The sequence below is a fragment of the Hemicordylus capensis genome, chromosome 2 (genome assembly GCF_027244095.1).
Source record: "Hemicordylus capensis ecotype Gifberg chromosome 2, rHemCap1.1.pri, whole genome shotgun sequence".
NCBI lineage: Eukaryota > Metazoa > Chordata > Lepidosauria > Squamata > Cordylidae > Hemicordylus > Hemicordylus capensis.
The window spans coordinates 198,316,605-198,330,928 of NC_069658.1; the positions used below are offsets into that span (position 1 = coordinate 198,316,605).

At 44.6% G+C, this 14,324-nt stretch overlaps 1 protein-coding gene across 7 annotated transcripts in view; it reads left to right on the top strand.

The window, feature by feature from the left end:
- Positions 1-5,427: 5,427 nt before the first annotated feature.
- The window catches only part of RARG (retinoic acid receptor gamma), a 328,355-nt gene continuing 319,458 nt past the window's right edge, over positions 5,428-14,324 (top strand). For 2 of the 7 annotated variants that reach the window (XM_053294818.1, XM_053294838.1), the window contains exons 1-2: positions 5,428-5,596; positions 8,366-8,479. The gene's annotated coding sequence lies outside the window, so the exon portion shown is untranslated. Of the gene's footprint in view, positions 5,597-6,179; positions 6,253-8,365; positions 8,480-14,137; positions 14,242-14,324 lie in introns of those variants that run through there. The other 5 variants (XM_053294822.1, XM_053294821.1, XM_053294820.1 and 2 more) reach the window with 5 other exon arrangements.

The window sequence follows — 14,324 nt, forward strand, 5'->3', positions numbered from 1 at the left end:
GGAGGAAGGCAGGGAGGTACGCTGCTGCCCCGCAGGACCGGCTTTTGAGTGAGTGCCGGCGAGGGAAAGGGCCTGTGACCTACCAAAGGTCAATGTGCTGGAACTCCCTCTCCAACAACCTCAGGGAAACGGGAGAGAAGCATGATGCCCTACTGGGCTAGGAGGGGGAAATGGATGCCCCAGTGTGGTGAGCCTGTGGCAGTGGTGGGCAGGGAGGCCTGTGGCGTGGCATCTTGTGGTGAAACAGACCATATATGGTTAATACATTAATGGAGATTTGTGTGAAAGTTGTTCTTCTCTTACATATCTACCAGGCAAGCATCTATACTGTAGTGAAGGGAGAAGGAGCGTGAGTTGCCAGGCAGGATTGGTAGAGAGGGCTAGGGGGTTCCAGAAGGAGGGAGGCAATCAGTGAGAGGAGGAGGGTAGGATTTCTCAGGGATAGTTGCTAGGTGATGGTAGAAACATGGGGAAGCCTAACTACCTGAAGGAAGGAATAGAATTCGTCTGAAGAAGTATAAGCACAAGCCCAGAATGGTTGGGAAAGAGTTAGAAAAGTGAGCCAGGGCATTTCCCAGATTACACGCTGTCACATGTCCCATAAGTGCCCTTCCGTATTGCCAGTGTTTTGACATCGCGCTCGCTGCTCTGTCAGCAGGGTGCCATCCATGTTTCCGATGCCTTGCTTCGAATTTTAATGATGCGTTATGGTTCTATAACATGGTAATAGCGTTGCAGGAAAGTAGCTGTATTTTTCTGTGGTAGGGAGACTTGCAATGGAGTTTACGTGTTACAGTGTTTTGCAGTATGGATAGTTCTTCCTCCGCCCCCCTGCCACGGGGAGAAAAACAGGCAAGGATAAATCTTTGCTTTCCCTTCTTCCCTACAGATCCCAAAGCCCACACCTCCCTTCTCCTCCACTTGCTTCCAATATAACTTGAGCTTGTCAGCACAGAAGAGGAAGGGAGACAGAAGGGGAGAGAGGCTATCGAAGGGGTATCATCATCATCATCATCATCATCATCATCATCATCCCCCCAGGGTTCTTTTGTGCATTCTCCTTTAATTTGCTACTTTGGCCAGAGACTCATACTAGTGCAGCTGAGCAGATTTCTGAATCCAACCCTTTCTTGTGCACTTTTACTGAACAGGAAACTCATTGAACTAAATCATTTACTTCTGTGCAATCCCACTTGCTTACTACAAGGCAAAGGGCAGGGAGAGAGACCAGTCACTTACTTAAAAGTAAGCCCATTGAATTTAATCATGATTCATTTACTTCTGTGCAATCCTGCAGCCCTCACTGGAGGAGCGCTCGCCTTCCCTCCGCCGCCTCCCTGCTATTTATTTCTCTGGAGGCGCACCTGTTCCTGTCTTTCCTGCTTCCTGGCTCGCCACAGGATTCTCTTTCATTCCCACCCCCCATAAGAAGTTCCTTTGTTTTGTCACTCCAAAGGATCTCCTCACACATCCTACTCCCCCTCTTTTCGTTTCTTTTTTAATTCCCTCCTGGTTATTGCTTGTGCAAAACTGGAATGATGCAAGGCAAAGTTAGGTTTTTGTTTTGGAATGGCACTTCCTCCTACTGGCGGATTTGCACCAGGCAGCCGAGAAGTTACAAAAAAGATTTTCGTGTCAACCCCGCCCCCCGCGCCAGCTCTATTGGCCCAGTGGAGCAGGAGGTGGGGCAAATAAACATGTTTCAAGGAGAATAAGGACAGTCCTGCCTTGAAAACACATTGCAATGGACGGAAAATATGAATGGCCACCGGCCTACAATGAAGCATTGAATAACATTTTACTCTCGGTTTTAAACTGTTGCACTATTCCGTCACACTTTGCAACGCTTTACCTGTGGCAAATCTCATAGTCCAGAAAATGTCAAAGAGATGTAAAAGTTCTATTTCAGGTGAGACAGAGATGCAGAGAGACAAGAAATGTGAGCCACCTGCACTTCCTGTTCTCTATGCAACATCATCTCATGTCCAAAGCAGTTTAGCTTCTCAGAGAAGAGGGGAAGGCGGGTTGTGGGTGGCTGAGGTGGCTGGTACGGTGCTGGGTAAGAAGACTGAGTGCCATCACCAAAACTGCAGAGGGAGGTGGTCCTGCCCTCGTATGGCTACTGCTCCTGAGGGCTTGTGGCTCAAAGGATGATGGTGGTTTTCACTGTGTATACTGTATGTGTCCATTCAAAATGAAACAACTGTGTACCAGAACTGCTGACGGCTGCTTTCTGCTCTGTGCATAAGAGAGCCCACTCCTCTAGGCACTGTGCTTCTCCCCTCCCCAAACTTTACCAGATGTTGTGGCTTCTTCTTCCCCTCTCTCCCAGCCACATCTGCAAGTGCTTTGCACAGCAAAGAAGATCTGTGTGGTGTGCTGAGTTGGCACCAGACTCCTCCCCACCATGCTCCCTGGTGCATGGAGGAGTCCAAAAAGTTAGCGTTTGTTTAACTGCAGGGAAGCTGGCTCCCACCTTCATGTTATGTGTCTACACCTGGCTGATTAAGCTGTATTGACACAGACAAGACCCTCCCTGCGCCCTACTTTTTCAAGACTGGCATCAGTGCTTGGCATCTTTGGGCAGCTGCTCTGTGCCCATGGCCTTTATGTGGCGATGGCAGAATGATGCTCTTAGAGTCTATCTAGTTAAGAGTAGGCCCACAGAGGACAGTTTGCTGAATGCCCTTTGAAATCTAGAGCCGCCCTTGCCTTGTTTCATGCTTTGCAAGTTTCCCCCAATGCTTCAGTTTCTGATGAGTATCCATGGCTGGATCCTCATTAAACACAAGCAAGGAGCTTAGAAATGGAGGATGCTCCCAGAAAGCAAGGCATGATTCTCTTGAGTCAAAGGAAAATCAGGGCTGGGAGCAGAAATAGGGAAAGAAGAGGGTTCACTGCTCAAGGTGCACACACGTATCCAACTTTTGCATCTGGTAAACAGATTTGGGGATTGTTTCAAAAATCTGCTAAACATTTTCGACCAGAAGAGACGAAAATAAATATTTGTGTATGCCATGGGAAATGATGCCTCTCTTGAACCACTTTCAACTTTTAAAAACTGTTGTTTGTCTTCAGCCCAACTAAGGTAATCTTTACAAGTGACACTCGCTCTATTCAGACATTCTATTGAACACTTGTACAAAGAGTATATAGTGCAAGAGTACACATCTGTACACACCTAAAATTATGCACATGTTACGTTTAATGCAGATATAGCAGTACAGTTCCTTTCTGTACCATACATTTGAGGACCCTGTACCCAGGTTCACTTTTAAAATGAATGCAAGTATCTTCAGAGGCGCACATAGGTAATTTTGGAGCTGGGACCTAAAGGCCTTTGGAGGTCCCCCTCCCCTGCAAATTAAGCATAATCAACCTGGGCAACCACACCACCCGGGAGAGACTAAAATTTTGGGGGGCCCCAGGGGCTGTGGAGGCCCTGGACGTAAGAAGACGTCCAGACGTAAGAAATCTGAAGTCTAGGGGTAAGAACACCTCTGGATTCATTAACACAAAAACATGTACCTGCATATAGACATTTTGGTGTTTTTGATTAATCCATTCCTTGATCCAGGCCAGCTTTTGAAGGGGGCTTTAGTTACTTGTATTCCAGTCCTGGAACAGAGGTGGGGCTAAAAGACAGCCAGCAGCAAGAGCACTGAAGAATAGTCTGCACTTGCCTCTCTGTAAAGGTAAAGTGTGCTGTTGAGTCAGTGTCGACTCCTGGTGACCACAGAGCCCTGCACAGTATGAGATGATGCCTTTCAGCATCTTCCTATATCACTGCTGCCCGATATAGGTGTTTCCCATACCAGTGGGGATTCAAACTGGCAACCTCTGGCTTGCTAGTCAAGTCATTCCCCCGTCTATTTAATTAAACTATTAATATTCCTGATTCCCCTCCACTGCCTTGTCCTTGCATACCACAACTCTTTCCCATGTATTCTACAGACATTTATACATTTGTACAACAAAATGTCTGAATAGGGCTACTGAGAGACTAAACATGTTCTTAACTCTGGTGCTCTTGGTTTTTATTTTGCAGCCACAAGGATGTGATCAGGTTTGATACTCTGGCTTGGGAGAAAGTCTTTAATTTTTCCTTACTATGGTCCCAATCTGGATCACTCTCCCCATAGCTGTTATTTAAAAAAAACCCCAAAACACACACCAATGCACCCAGATGTGCACCTAGGTAATTTTGGAGCCTGGAGCTAAAGGCCTTTGAAGGCCCCACTCCCCTGCAAATTAAGCATCATTATGCTCTGCCAGGGGACCACTCTACCTGGGACAGACTAAAGAGGATTTTGGTGGCCCCAGGGGCCGTGGAGGCCCTGGACTTTGGCCCCGAAGTCCAGGGCTAAGAGCGCCTCTGAACGCACCAGCTTTAAGCATGTGCTTAATATAATAAGCAGTTTGGCCTTTAGGATGTTTTTCTTTTCCATTTTGCATGCTTGTAATTCGAACACTTGACCTACATAGACTGTGCATTCATTTTAAAAACATATGAGCACTGATACTCCGAGGAAGACTTAAAAGCACTTTCAAAATCTCATGAAAGCACCGTAAGTGTAATGCCAATGATCCTTGCATTCCTGCTTCAGTGTTCTTAGTACTAACACAGGAACATTGGAAATAATCCTCCAAAAATCAGGGAAGAAAGTCTGCAATGCAAGGATCCTGCAGAAGCATCACTCTTCTGAGCCCACAGACTGCTCCCTGCTGTGCTGACCTCACCTTCACCCCTTGTGAGCAACATGGGCAGGTAGGAGATCTGTGTGAGCAGAATATGGTCACGATTTCTGAAAAGGGACCAGAAGTACATCTGATACTCCCTAGAATGGCTATACTTTGAATTATGAAACAAAGTGCAATAGCCTGAAGTAGTTTGTCATCAGACCCATAGATGCCAGGGAACTGACCCTGAGGAGCAGTGGCCCATCTGATGAGACTGTGGTCTCTGTCTGACAACAGAGGCATTACAACAGCAACAGTGAGTGTTCATGATGGAATAAACCTCCACCTGGAAGGGCCCCTGATGAGGTCTATTCCTTTCTTTATTAAACCCCACCCGCAAATGCATCAGTTATTAATATTGCTAGAACTAAAATCTGCACAAATTCAAAATCCGGCCAAACGTAAGAATTCAAATTTAAAACATTACCTGTTGTTGCTTGTGAAATTCTATGTCGAGGGACCCTAAAGCACGAACTAACTACTGTATTAACTTGATTAGTTTGCAGGCAAAGAATGTTAGCAACGTGCTACAATCAATACAGTTTACACCTTCGCCTGTCCCTGCCCTGTTAAAGATCTGTAAATCAAACAGAGCTAGAAATGTCTTCTTCTGGAGGTGAGGGCTGACCTATTGGGGTGCTCACCATTTGGCTAGTTTTTCTCTCTTGGCCAGAGCTAGGAAACGGATGCATCCCCCCAACATCCTCTCAAGCCACAAGTTCAAGGCTCACTCTGGGCTCGAGTCCTGAATGATGGCACTGAGTGCCCCTGCTGCACTGGCTCTTTCTTCAAGATGGCGGAAGGACTTCTGGGGCTTGGGGAGGTCTGGAAGAGGTGAGGCCAGGAGTTTGCGAAGGTACTTTTTGTCTGAAAAAGTAAAAGGGTAAAGACATTTAAGGAAGCTGGAGAGTGAAGTTTCTGCATAGAGAGGAAGCAGCATACAAAAGAGGCAGGGGCGTAACTATACTAGGAGACAGTTGTCTGGGGGGTCCACTGCCTTGTCCCCCCCCCGAGGCAAGTCACATGACTGACTCCCCCAGCCTCGCACCCGCCCGGGCTTCCTTCAGTTGTATTCATCCTCTGAAACTGATGTGGGTGTTAAGACCTGGAGCTACCACAACAGCATGTCTTTCCCTAGTACCATTAAATGACTTGCATCGTCCATAATTTACAAAACCTTCTTAAAAATAATTTAGGATGATGTTCTATTGTGGCATATATATATATATATATATATATATATATATATATATATATACATATATACATACACACACACACACACACTCACACACACACACATACACACACATATACATTTAACTATGCTTTTTGTTACCACTATTCAGCCTCATTTAAGATTTCTTTACTTCATGAGCTGAGCTTCGGGGGGGGGATTTTAAAATCTTGTCTCTGGCCCACTCCAACCTTGCTACGCCCCTGAAAAGAGGCCCATTTGACATGTTCCCTCCCATAGTGTCCCTGGAACATAGTCAAGGGATAGGCTGGAAGGTAAGCGTGATAACTCCTCTTCTGAAGGCTGATAATCAGGGGCTTCTTGACCCCAGAGACCATCGTAGAATCTTATGCTGACTTTTACTGGTTGGAGGCCCCAGGCCTAGCAGGCCGCCTTAGAAGCACTCCAAGCATCAAAAACTGGCCTGAACCAAAGTTCCAGCCCCCACCTCCCCTATTCCTGATGTGCGGTGTGAAGATTTATATGCTAATCCATCACACACAATGTAGAAGCCAGGAGTAGATTGTCCTCTACGTAATCTCTCTGCCGGGAACCTGCCTTTATGGCTCTTTGGGCCGATATTGGACTATAGATCTCCATCGAGCCGACAGGCCTTTCCACCCTGCAGGCCATGGGCCCGGTTAATGAAATCAAGAGCTGGCACAATGACTTCAAATGTGCCTGAAATAAATTCGATTTGGAAAAATGAAGAAAGTCTGAAGTGAGCTGTTTATAGAAGGGGAACGAGCAAAATGTGCAGGCTTCTGGGAAGGATCTAATCCAGTTAGGGCTGGAGGGTGGCTCAGATGTGTTTGGGGAAGAGGACAGGGCAGCATCCTGAGCCGAAGTTATGTTTGAGAGGTGGGTGGTTGGCGAGTTCAATTCATGGGCACAAGTTTTATCTTAGAACCATTGCTGGATGTCTGCCCCCCACCCATGCTCTAAACAAACAAATTGATTGATTGATTGCATTTATTTATAATTTATACTTGCTTTGAGTATAAGAATCTCAAGGCGGTGTAAAGAATTAAAACATAAAATGTAATATAAAACATTAAAATTAATAAAAAGATAACATAAATAAAAACACATTCAAATTTAAAAGTTTAGTCTCAGTTGAAGGCCTGGGAAAACAAGTAAATCTTCAGGGTCCTCCTGAAAACAAACAGAGAAGAAGATGCTCTTATTTCAGCAGGGAGCACATTCCAAAGCCATCTGGGGCAGCCACAGAGAAGGCCCGGTCAAGGGGCCTTCTGACTTAGCACAGATCTTAAGACCCTTGTCTTAAAATCAGTACCAACACTATTTTTGAAAGGTTGCCTGGAGGTGCGTACATTTCATGTAAAACCAGATGATACACAGCCCTTAACTTTCTAACAGAAAAACTGCCATTTGTGGACCAAGACCACAGTCCGGATACAGAGTGCTGCTCTACCCTGTATCTATATGGTTTTTCCCCTGTGACATTGGTTACCTCAAACATGGTGGTGTTATGCTTGTGACCTGCTTAACACGCTAGCTGGAACCCTGATATTCCATGACCTCTTGATATTTCATGTCAGGGTTTATTTTACATGATGTTGTGCTTAAATGATGATGGCCGGCAAATAGATTGATAAACAGGAATCTAGGACAGAACACAGGGTAAGTCCAGGCCATCACTCTCTCTCACTCTTCTGCACTTCTGCCATTGTTAGTATATTGATAGCCAGCCAACACTGCTAGCCTTGGACCAGAATACCATACCTACCAATGTGTTCTTATTTTCCCAGAATGGGAAAATAGGGACATGTTAGCAGATATGGAATATTGCCTTTCCTTGGAAGAGGATGGAGTCTACAAAGGCACCTAAAGAACAGGATTTCAGAACCTGCTGTAGGCCTTTTCTGCCTTGTGTAGAGAAGTCACTCTCATACCCACCCTCCTATGTATCTAAAAAATAAATCTCAGATACCTAGGTGCCAATATCAGAGCTGCTGGGGGTAGGAATTTGGAGAAGGAAAATGGTGTGTGTGTGTGTGTGTGTGTGCGCGCGCGCGTGTTTGCGGGGGAGGTGAGGTTATGTGATCCTTCTCCCCTGCTGCTGCTTTGCTCCTGATCATACACACCCGAAGTGGCTTTTTCTTATTTAAAAGGGCTATAAGGCTACTGTTAGGGTCCGTCCAGACAGCAATAAGCTGTGCTATTCCAAACATGCGATTACTCACACTCCACACACTCTTGTAGGTTTCTATCATCCTTCCCAACATGGGTTCACACTTTGTTCAGATGCTGAAATAGGTTCTTTGTGTGATTTTCGCAGTGCAACCTGCCAGCCAGCTCTTGCTTTCCCAAAATAACTTGTTATTAATTCTTTTATGGCAAATTGTGGTTCTTCTCGGAACACAGGAGCTGGCCAACAGGTGGAATTGCGAAAACTGTGCCAGAACCTGCTCAGCAGCTGAACAGGGTGTGAATTTGCATTGGCAAGGATGACAGAAGCCTGTGAGAGATGTGTGGAGGGTGAGTAAACTTACACTTGGAGCAGCACAGGAACAGTGCTGCTTATTGCTCTCTGGAAGGACCCTTACAATGCATTTGTGTGCTACGTGTAGTTTGGGACTTAGTCAAAGACACCAGATATTTCAGCACTATAGAAGTGATCTTTAAATACATTCCTCCTTCAGTTGGCATGCCTTGAATCCTGTAATATAACAGGACCCAAATCAAACCTTTTGCACAGAGTATGACTGAGTGTATTAGGGAAGCGTGGGTGTGTGCAGATCTGACTCCAGGTTTCAAGGGGCTCTCAGCAAACTGTTCTCCATGGGCCCTCTTTTACCTGGTTGGGGTCTGAGAGTGTTGCTCTGCCAATGCCACACAGAAGTTATGGGCATGGAAGTGGTCTCGGGGATCAGCAGCAGTGGGCCCTTCTGAGACGACTGAGGCCAGCCCTGGGTATGTGTTACAGAACTGACCAACACATTTCTCAAAATTATGGTGTGATTATGACCAGCTGCAAGTGAAGGATCACATTTTTTTTAATGCTCTCCCACATAAAAATGTATTTGCTTGCACTCAGCAGATCTCTAGCACATTAGGGACTGGGAGAATGGTTCTTGCCTATTCCTCTCATTGCTGTGCAACATTTCTAGATATACAGTGGGTATAGGAAAGAATCACCCCCTTTGATAGACCTTAAATTCTGGTTCCCTTACATCCTGAAATGAAAACACAAAGAAAATTCCCTTCACCAGCTGTACTTATCCAATGCAACCTATAACATCCAACTGAAAAACATCACAATTACAGTCCAGAAAAAGTGTCAGAGACAAAAAACAAGAATTACTGAGATTGAAAAAGGACCACCCCCCCCCATGTCAATATTTTGTTGAACCACCTTTTGCTTTAATAACAGCCTTGAGTCTGTTGGGATACTTCTCTATCAACCTTGCACATCTAGATGGAGCAATATTTGCCCACTCCTCCATACAGAACTGTTCAAGTTCGGTCACATTGGATGGTAGGTGTTGGTGGACTTCTATCCTCCCTGGATCCGGTCGGCCCTCCAAACTGGATGGAAGAGCAAGGAGGAAACTGGTAAGAGAGGTTACCAAGAGGCCAATGGCCACTCTGAAGGAGTTAAAGGACTTCATGGCAAAGAGTGGTTGTTCTGTGCATGTGACAACAATTTCACAAGCGCTCCACAGATGTGGCTTGTTCGGGAGGGTCGCAAGGAGAAAGCCACTTCTCAAGAAAGGCCACATTAAAGCTCGTTTGAGCTTTGCCAGAAGGCACCTTGAAGATTCTGAGGCCAAATGGAAAAAGGTCTTATGGTCAGATGAAACCAAGATTGAACTATTTGGCCTCAACACCAAACTGTACACCTGGCGTAAATCCAACGCAGCTCACCATCCACAACACACCATATCTACAGTGAAGCATGGAGGTGGCAGCATCCTGTTGTGGGGGTGTTTCTCTGCCTCAGGGACTGGGGCCCTCGTTAGGGTAGAAGGAAAAATGGATGGGGCAAAATACCATCAGATTCTGGAAGAAAACCTGCTACCCTCTGCCAGACAGTTGAGGATGGGCAGAAGATTCACCTTTCAACATGACAACGATCCGAAGCACACAGCAAAATTGACCACACAGTGGCTGAAGGAGAAAAAAGTGAACGTCCTCATGTGGCCCAGTCAGAGCCCAGACCTAAATCCCATAGAAAATCTGTGGAGAGATTTGAAGATAGTCCACCAACACTTACCATCCAATGTGACCGAACTTGAACAGTTCTGTATGGAGGAGTGGGCAAATATTGCTCCGTCTAGATGTGCAAGGTTGATAGAGAAGTATCCCAACAGACTCAAGGCTGTTATTAAAGCAAAAGGTGGTTCAACAAAATATTGACATGGGGGGGGGGGGTGATCCTTTTTCAATCTCAGTAATTCTTGTTTTTTTTTGTCTCTGACACTTTTTCTGGACTGTAATTGTGATGTTTTTCAGTTGGATGTTATAGGTTGCATTGGATAAGTACAGCTGGTGAAGGGAATTTTCTTTGTGTTTTCATTTCAGGATGTAAGGGAACCAGAATTTAAGGTCTATCAAAGGGGATGATTCTTTCCTATACCCACTGTAGATAAAGGTTTATTGGGAAGGGGAGTGTTCAAAAACACAAGATGCAGTCTTAAGTGGTACAGTCCAGGAAGGATTCAACCACATGATTTTGCTGAACATGTACATCAGCCTTTGGACGCACTGATTCTGCTGAATCAAGTTATACCTGCAAGCTGTATGGCATGCTGTATTTATTTCCCGATAAACCTCATGGCAGACCAAAGAAATAATGAGAACAGCAAGGGAGGGTCTCCTCATGGCAGACCAGGGGGTGGATCTCATGGCAGACCAAGGAAATAACGAGAACAGCACTGTTTTTTCTTCCACTATTTCTCATACTTTTTCAGATGGGCCAAAGAAAAGCAAGAATGTTCTGTTGTAGATCTAAATGTAGGCTGAGCTATAACATCCCCATCCCTCTGATCCAGGTCATAAGTGAAGCTTTGTACAATCTGTTCAGTTTGAGCAAACGTCAATCCAAGTCTTGAAAAGCAAGAGAGGCACTCAGTGATTTTGTGAATTGGCCCACAGTAGTGTCATATGGCAGATCTCAGTTATATCATTGCATCAGTTTTGCAGGAAAGCAAGGTCTTATAAATATGTAGTATTTCATTAAGTGTCTTTAGTTGGAGTTAGAAGAAACTCTGCTTCCTGGATTCCACATGCTGCATTTCCTGACAGAAGGGCAGTGTGCAACCATTTCCTATGAATCTTTTGCAGCCCTGTAAGATATGGCCTGCCTGCCTATTATAGCAGCTGGGGCAAATAATTAAGAGTTAGAAGAACCAATATGTTCTTTGCTTAATTAATTGGTTGCAATTAATGTTTGTTTTGCATAATTGGTACACAATCTGCATACTCTGCAAATTAGGCTGCCTAGTTGAAAGAAACTGATGGAAGCTCTATTTTGATGAATGCATAAACAAACCTAGTGGTCTCTTTCCCCTCCTGTGTATCCAAAGCCTTGTTATTCACTGTGTTGCAACAGCTTCTCTCTTGATATTATTGCATCTCCTGCCACTTCTGTGCCATGGTACTCTATTTAGAATGGGCTTCAAATCACACTCATTTATTTAAGATATTTATATGTGCCTTTCCAGGAAGCTCAAGGTGGGTCACTTTTTGTTACGTGGTTAGCAATAAAAACCAACAAATGATAAAAATAACCACACTGCAGCGTAACTAATCATAACAGCTATAGCCAAATAACAGCTGACAAAAACCATTCTCAGGGTCCACATGTTTTTCTTCTGAATGGGTAGTCATGCAGTTTTCTTCTGCATGACTATCTAAATGCTAGGAGGGCAATAATTCCATAATCCTTGGGGGCACAATGGAGAAAGCCATGCTGTCACTTCTGGAACTGAAGGAATCTGGAACAGAGCCCTTGAAGATGTCCTCAGCAGATGGGTGGGCTCATGTGGGAAGTGGCAAGTTTAAGGTATGTAGCTCCCTGGTCATTATGAAGGGCTGCCTTTAAAGGTCAAAACCAGCACCACCTTGACTTGAGCTTCAAAATCTGCTGGTAGCCAATACAGTTGCCACAGGACCAGCTGAATTCGATCTCATCACAATATATCCACCAGGACAAGCTGTGGCATTCTGCACCAGCTACAACTTCAAAATTATCTTAAAGCATAGCCCCCATATATGTTTGGGGTAATTACTTATATAGCAGAGCTTTTCAGGAGCTAACTTGCTCCCATTTCATTAGAAGTTAACAGGGTCTCAGGGGCAACAGCTTGTAAATGATAAGCATGGAGAGTCATGTAAAGTTAAACTAATCTACTTTATTCAGAAGTACATGATGATAGGAAAAGACCTATATCTAACTATGGGCTACATGTTGGCCAGAGAGAGACCTATAGAAGCATGGTGCTCAGAGAGAGAGAACGCTAGAAGCATTCAGAAGGAGGAAATCACTCCCAGGAAGTTCCTGAGTTCATTCTATAGAGGGGTCATAGAGGCAGAGATAAATAGGAAAGAGAAGGATACCCTATCTAACTCTACTCCCAATGCCCCCAGTGGTCATTAGGGTTACTGGTGCAAAAGGCCATTTCGAATCCCCTCTGGTACTATATCAAGCAGCAGTGATATAGGAAGATGCTGAAAGTCATAATCTCACATTGCGCGGGAGGAGGCAATGGTAAACCCCTCCTGTATTCTACCAAAGAAAACCACAGGCCTCTGTGGGTGCCAGGAGTCGAAATTGACTTGAAAGCACACTTTACCTTAACTATATCTTTCACCTTAAGTGGCGCAGTGGGGAAATGCTTGACTAGCAAGCAGAAGGCTGCCGGTTTGAATCCCCACTGAAACATCTATCTGTATTAGGCAGCAGTGATATAGGAAGATGCTGAAAGGCATCAACTCATTCTGCAGGGGAGATGGCAATGGTAAACCCCTCCTGTATTCTACCAAAGAAAACCACAGAGCTCTGTGGGCGCCAGGAGTTGAAATCAATGGCACACTTTACCTTACACACCTATATCTTTGGCCAATGTCCTTATTCTACATCTTGAGGTTCGAGAGGTGCAGCAGATCTGCCCAAAATTTTTGAAGAGTTCCTCCCTAATGTAACTGAATGCCATAAAACCTAATAACCTATATATTCCATGTTCAAAACACGTTTCTTTTTAGAAGTGTTTTTCCTCACCCCGCCCCAAATGTTTTTGGGTGAGGAGTTGCTCCTCGATCTTTTCCTCTATTGGGTTCTATCGTTATTAACAAATTAAATTGGCCTATGTATTAGGCATACATACCTAAGGCAGAAATCTCTTTTTTTAAAAGAAAAGAGAAAATAAACACTGGTAATAGTTTAACCCGTATTGCCAACAGTGCTATTATTTTTTAATTTATTTGATGTATTTGTATACCGCCCAAAACGTAAGTCTCTGGGCAGTTTACAATAAAACAATTCAAATTACAACAAATTAAAAAGGTTGAAACATCACAATAATTTAAAATTTAGAACAATGTTAAAACTATTAGAACAAACAATTACAACAGTATCTAATTAAAAGCCTGGGTGAACAAATGTGTCTTGACTGCCTATTGTTATTATGAAGTTCTATATTATACTATAGTTATTTTGAAGTGGGAAAGTAACCACAACCAGTGTCTTTACTATACACCAGAGTTGCCAGAACCTAAGGGGTATATTTGTGGGTCAAATGGGCTGTAAGCCAGAATGTGGCTTTTTAAAAGCCAAATCTGGCCACCTAGCTAATTGCTGCGATATAGATAGAGCTAGGATGTCATATATCCAGCATGAAAAAGTTGCTGTGTTTTGAGGTTGTTAGTTGCTGCGAGACTGCTGCCCCTGCTGTTGATGTTTCAAATGCAACTTGCCTGAACGGAGGCATTTTGCTGCTGATGAGCAACTAGTCTGGAAAGCGCCCTGTTCTTTAGGGCTAGGCATAGTTCTCATCTCTGGTGGCTGTGCTAATTCATCTTCCTCTTGTCATTTCCCCCACCCCCAGCCCCGCACAGCTAATCGGTGGAGGCAAGGAGCCTGAGGCCTCAAGCCCTGTGTATAAAATGAAGCTCCCCCTGCGTTGATCATTGATTGGGTCAGGGCCCTCCAATGACCTCAGCCCTGTCAGGACAATCAGACTAAAAGATATAAATTCATGAAGCTTCTGCAGGTGGCAGTATCCCTTGGGATCTTCCAGGTAATCCTATTACCCATTCATTACCTGGGAGGCTCCCGGCAACGGACCCAGATAGCTGCAATATCTGCCACCATAAAAAAGAC